Genomic DNA, 6315 nt, shown 5'->3' with positions numbered 1-6315 from the left:
TCTCTTCAAGTGCGGTTGTTATTTGTTAGGTGTTCTATCTAGTGATTCTGCACTCCTCAGGCCTTGTGAATACCATACATGTGGAACTGTAAAGTGTAACCCTTTCTACTGTGACTAGTTGGTGGGAGCATTCCTCCTGGCCCTGGGTGATCAGAAAGCACGGTTCCCATCCTGGGTGACCCCCATCCTTTGTTGAGCTTCTTCATAAGCATTGATGGGTCAAAACTCTGCTGAGTACTTAAGAGACAGTTGAGAGATATCCAGGATTTTGAGCAGTTGAGAGAGACCCTGGAGAGATATCCAGAAGCAGCATTCTATTCTGCCAACTCTCTCATCTCTTCTCAAGCCTGGGGGTCTGCTGCCCTCTTCCTGGGACCCCCTCAGTATGCCCTAACTTGGAAACTCTCTGGGCAGGAGTTGGGCCAATGTCAAGCTCAGATCTTTAGTCTCCATCCCTCAGGGGACCTTTGTGCTTTGTTTCCTATACCTGGCATCTCCATCACTTTGTTTTGTGTGTGTTCTTAGGGGAGTCTGGGTTGCTATAGAGGGAAAGTGAAGCTATTCAAGCTTGCTCAGAAGTCAAACATCAGTTTTATAAATGGCTGAGTTAACATTAGCCTCCTCCTTCCCCTGAGCCTTTACTCACTGGCCAACTTTCCTTTTTCAGACGTACTTTCTCCTGTGGTCAGAGACCAGATTGACTGAGGGTAATGGACTCCCTCAGGAGGATGAGGGACTGGGGCAGGCAGTCATACTCAGGTTTATGAATCATTCCTTGTCTTTGTTACTAAGTCCTTAGGCCCAAATTCTTCTTGTTGTTTGGTAAAAATCTATAGTTTTTATATTGGAAAAACAACAGGTGGAATTTGGGGAATTCATCCAACATTTGATAAGGCATGGAGTCAACAGCCTTCTTTCTGCATTGCTGTATCACCTCCTTTGGAGGCTTAAACATGACCATGGAACCCCCTGAGGACACCACTTCTTCAACACAAAATGGTAGAACATTTGATCAACCTTGGCTCAGGGACTCTGTATTGCTCTATGGATAATGAAGAGAAAACGAAAATGTAATCTTTGCCTAAGAAAGGGATCTGGGAGTTATAGGTTCGTAAAGGCCTTGAGGGAGGGAAAAATCTTATAAAAGAAAAACGATTCTATTTTACAGTCCATGTTGAACAAGTGAACAGATGTGGGGAAAGAAGGAGGCGATGTGGATGAATACTTTATAAGCTTGCTTGATCAAAAAGGTAACTCTTCATTTCAACCCGCTGGCAAAATGGAGAAAGTAGCAGTATTTTTAAAAATCTCCTTCTGAAACTATTTGGGCTTGCGCAAAATCTGAAAGTTTTCCCAATACACTCCTTCTCTTTCAGAATGAACTAGATTCACTCAAACACAGTCTCAGATTCCTTCAAGCTTTGACATCTAGTTGGTTGTACAAATTAACAATTGGGCTTCTTTACTTGAGGATAATGGGCCTCTAGTGGCACTCTGGGTCCGGTGTTGGGCTGATCACTGAAAGGTCAGCATTTACAATCCACGAGCCTCAGAAATTGTAGGAGCAGTCCCACTGGGTCCTCAGGGGTTTCTGTGAATCCAATGGACTCGATGGGTGTGGGTTGGTTTCTAAAGCCACCTGCACCCTGGTGGTGCAGTAGTGAAAGTGCTTGGCTGCTCACTGCAAGGTCAGCAGTCGGGATGTGGCTGTAGAAACACGCAACACTGGTTCAGCGAAGAGTTTCCGCCATAGCAAGCCTATGGAACCCGTCCACTCAGTCCTGCAGTGTCGCCGGGAGCTACCGCTGACTTAGAGCAGTGGACTTTTCTGGTCTTCTGTCAGTCCGTTCTGCATCAGCTGGGAGTTGGGCTGTATACATAAACGTTCCATCATTTTGCTGCCTGCACCATCACTCGTAATTCACTACCTTCAGTCCAGTGCTGAGTATATAGTGGCAGTTAGAGGTTCCCCGAGTGAATAAATGCACAAACAGATGCTAATTCAGCACACATTTAGATCCTTGAGTAAATCATCATTTTCAGCATCCGGAAGGGGGTTGAAAGTTCACACATTGTGTGCTGCAGTGCATTAGAGATTAAGGTGCTTTCTCCTGTTGAAGGGAAAGGTAATCTCTAACACTGAGCATCTTGCTTGATATTAGAAAACAGAATGGATGGTAGATATTAGCGTTAACCTTCATTCATGCATAAGTATTTACACACTAGAGAGGGTTCTCTGGGTGGTTTATTGTCATGTTTGCATTAAATCTCTTTAGTTTGAGAATGCAATCTTGTCTCATAAAATATATTCACGTTGGGCTTTGCTTTTAGAGCGTCTGTCGGTGTGGCATGTAGAAAGTCATCAAACACGTGGTGGCTAAGCATAAGGTTGACTGTTCAAAGCCAACAGTGACTCCTCCGGAGAAAGGTATGGTAGCCTGCTTCTGTGAACACGAAAGCCAAGACAGCGCTATGGTGGCCATTCTGCTCTTTCTAGAGAGTCTCCGTGAATTGGGATTGAGTTGATGGTGACGGGTTTGATTGCACAGTGGGTACTCAGCAAATATTCAGCGGATGACATCATGGCGACGGGTTTGATCGCACAGTGGGTACTCAGCACATATTCAGCGGATGACATCATGGCGACGGGTTTGATCGCACAGTGGGTACTCAGCAAATATTCAGCAGATGACATCATGGCGACGGGTTTGATCGCACAGTGGGTACTCAGCACATATTCAGCGGATGACAGCATGGCGACGGGTTTGATCGCACAGTGGGTACTCAGAAAATATTCAGCGGATGACATCATGGCGATGGGTTTGATCGCACAGTGGGTACTCAGCAAATATTCAGTGGATGACAGCATGGCGACGGGTTTGATCGCACAGTGGGTACTCAGAAAATATTCAGCGGATGACATCATGGACATATTATTCTCACTCTGTCTACACTGCCAGGTCCACATCCCAAAGGAAATAGCCAGTCCTGGAAACCGTTTCCAAAGGACAGTTGCTCCGTGTAGAGTGTCTGAAGAAAGTCAGCCCTGCTGGTTAAAGGGACTGGAACTGGGTCAATCCAACCTCTGATAAGGTGATGTCAACATAGGCGAGGCTGTTTCTCAAACCATTTTATTTCTTATGTCGGACAGGATTTAGACTGATGTCAAATGAGCACCTGTCAGGGACATGTTTTTGGAAATGCTGGTATTGAATGGGGTAGCCATTGTTACAGCTATTAAAATCCTTTTTGATATTAAGAAAGAATTTTATGGATACCTCCCTTTGTTAGACACTCACATCTGAACATTTCTTTGCTCACGTGACTGATCATGTCCTCATTTGGATGGATTTCTGAGTTCCCCTTCTCTTCTGTTTTCTCTCTGAATGGACAGAGTTTGGGATTGTTTTTACTCAGAAATCTAACTTTGCTGTTTGGTTACTTTGGTTTGTCAAACAAAAACTTCCAGGTTGAGGCAAATTCATTACATCATCATAAGGACTTTATTAAACATTCTAATTTCTTTAAATAATATAACTTGTATTATTGTCAAATAATATAATATTCTTATAAAACCTAAGTAGACCAATAAACTTTCCCCAAAAGTTAACTAGCACATGGTAATTTATTTTGTCTACTGATTTCTGATATATAAAATTTTAAAAAAATGAAAACATTTTCTTGATTATGTTTTTACTTGGATTAATTTATCATTAGGTAGTTATGGAATGACCTGCTCTAGTTATGCTTTACATCAAAAGCTTACTATTAGGAATGGAATATCCATTGTTGATGCTGTTGCTGTGGTTGTGGTTGGGTACCAACAATTCTATTCTAACTCATAGTAAGCTCATGGACAAATAACACTGCCCTATGTTTATCTCAGGGTAGTAGTTTCAGAGATCACCTAAGCTTCATGGCTCCAGGACATCTGGATTCTATGAGAATTTGAAATTCTGTTCTTCATATTCCTATTTTTGATCATGATTCTTCTATAGAATCATGGAGCAAAAGGTTCAGTATTGGTAGCTGGGCACAATCCAGTTCTTCTGCTCTCCTGGCAAAGGAGGCAGTTGTTCTTGGAGGCAATTATCCACATAGTATATCCTCTCCTGCTCTCCACTCTCCTGTTTCCTATGTTCTTCCACATGAATAGTTGATACCAATTGGTGTGTCTTGGATGACCACCGTGAAGCTTTTAACGCCCCAGACACTACAGAATGCAATAGGAGGTGGAACAGAGCATGAAAAATGTTATTAGGCTAATCATCCAGGGTGTGACATGAAACCATAACCCTAAATTTCCAAACTGAGGAACTGAATATCATGAAGCTTTTGGCTGGACTGAGGAACCGCATTAGTGACTTTTGTTGTGTGTCAATATACTTATCACTCAACTTTTGTCAGGTCAACATTTTAGAGGTGTACAATTTATTGACACAATTGCAATAATTGACTGTGAATTCCCAACCCTCAATCAATAGGATATTTCCATCACAGTTACCTCTCCCTTTTCCCCCAAAGCCTACAATTAATAACCTTTTTCTCCAAGACTGGATGACTTGAATACCTTTTATTACATTGCAAGTATCAAAATCATTCTATGGCAATGACACAGCGCATTGAGATTAATTTTGTAGCAGAAATCTTTCAATAGGGAAGAACTATGTGTGCTTAATTATCCTCAAAACATGTGTTCTCTCCATTAATAAGATGATAAAATCATTTTTCCATCTGCCATCGGCCAGCAGGTCTCACACCTTCCTCCAGCTCTGGCTTAACGATTGTGCATTGTAAAATGATGGCCATGGTGAGTGGATGCGGAAGTAACATGGGCTATTCAGATCATCTTCAGACTCTTGACACCTCTGTGGACGTTGCAGCAGTGCAGCTAGGTCGCCATGCTCTCTGGGCTGCAGATCTTTCATTAAACTTCCTCCCTTTGTTCCCCTTGCTTTCTCAGTAATCTGCTTATAAATCTTTAACTTCCCATGACTCCTGTTCTGGGTTGTAAGGGGATCCTTGTTCTGGGGTATGCTTTCTATAAACTCATCTGATTTTTCTCCTGGACATTCCTTAGCACTGCAGGGCCAACGTTCTCTGGAGAACTCTCCTGGATGTGGTTGTTGTTGTAAGGGGCTGTTAAGTCAGTTCTTACTCATAGAGACCTCTTGTAGAGCAGAACGAACCACTCGCTGCCGAGGCCTGCACCATCCACACAATCGTTGTTTTGTTTGAGCTGGTGAGTGCAGCCACTGCGTGAATCCATCACCTAAGAGTCCTCTTTGCTTTTGCTGACGCTCGAATGTGCCAGGAATGATGCTCTTCTCCAGGGACCTGCCCTCCTGATGACATATGCAGAGTACAGGCGGTGAAGTATCACTGTCCTTCCATCTAAGGAGCATTCTGGCTGCACTTCTTCCAAGAGATTGGTTCGTTCTCCTGGCGGTCCGTGTAGTTTCCATAGTCCTCTTCTCCACCACCATCACTCAGTGCATGAGTTCGGATGTGGTGCTCCCCATCCACCGTCCAACTTCCACAGGCATATGAGGCGAGGGAACAAAACAGCAGCAGCACTTGTGTTTTTCTTTGCTTGCCAAGCACTTCAGACACACTGTGGCGTTTACATCTTAAACTGAACCCACGGAGTATTGTGAGACTCATGAGGAAAATGCAATTTAGAATTAAATAACTTACCCTACTTATCATAAAGAGAGACTAGAAGCATCATCCGTATCCAAACCCCGGCTTGCTTGAGATCTAAACTTAACTGAGAAATACAAGGACAAAACTTTTCTCCCATGGCCACCAAGATGTATTGCCTCACCTATTCCCACAAACACACACCATAAGGTATAATTTCTTTAAAGTCTGATGAAATAAAGTGAGTAGTTTTTTTAATGTCTCAAGGATAGATTTGACACCTTCAACATGAATAACAGAAGACTTGATGTATTGTGGACTGACATTAAAAGCATCAGACAGGAAAAAGCAAAGTGGGCATTAAAAAAGACGGGAAGAAAGATCAACGTGGCTGTCAGCAGAGACTCTGAAACTTGCTCTTCATCGCAGAGGAGCGAAAGCAAATGGAGGACATGATGGAGTGAAAAAAAAGCAGAAAATGTCAAAGGGCAGCTCAAAAAGACAAAGTAAAATCTGGTGAAATTAGATTTCTAACCTGGATTTAGAAAACGAAAAAGGACACATGTAGCATATCTCGAACTGAAAGAATTTGAGGAAAACAAACCAGCCTCAAGTTGCAATACTTAAAGATACAATGAGCAAAGTATTGAACAATGCAGGAACCATCAAAAG

Source organism: Echinops telfairi, unplaced genomic scaffold (assembly GCF_000313985.2).
Source record: "Echinops telfairi isolate 266 unplaced genomic scaffold, ASM31398v2 ScPeMD7_23;HRSCAF=83, whole genome shotgun sequence".
NCBI classification, from domain to species: Eukaryota; Metazoa; Chordata; class Mammalia; order Afrosoricida; family Tenrecidae; genus Echinops; species Echinops telfairi.
Note: the sequence above shows the minus strand (reverse complement) of the source record.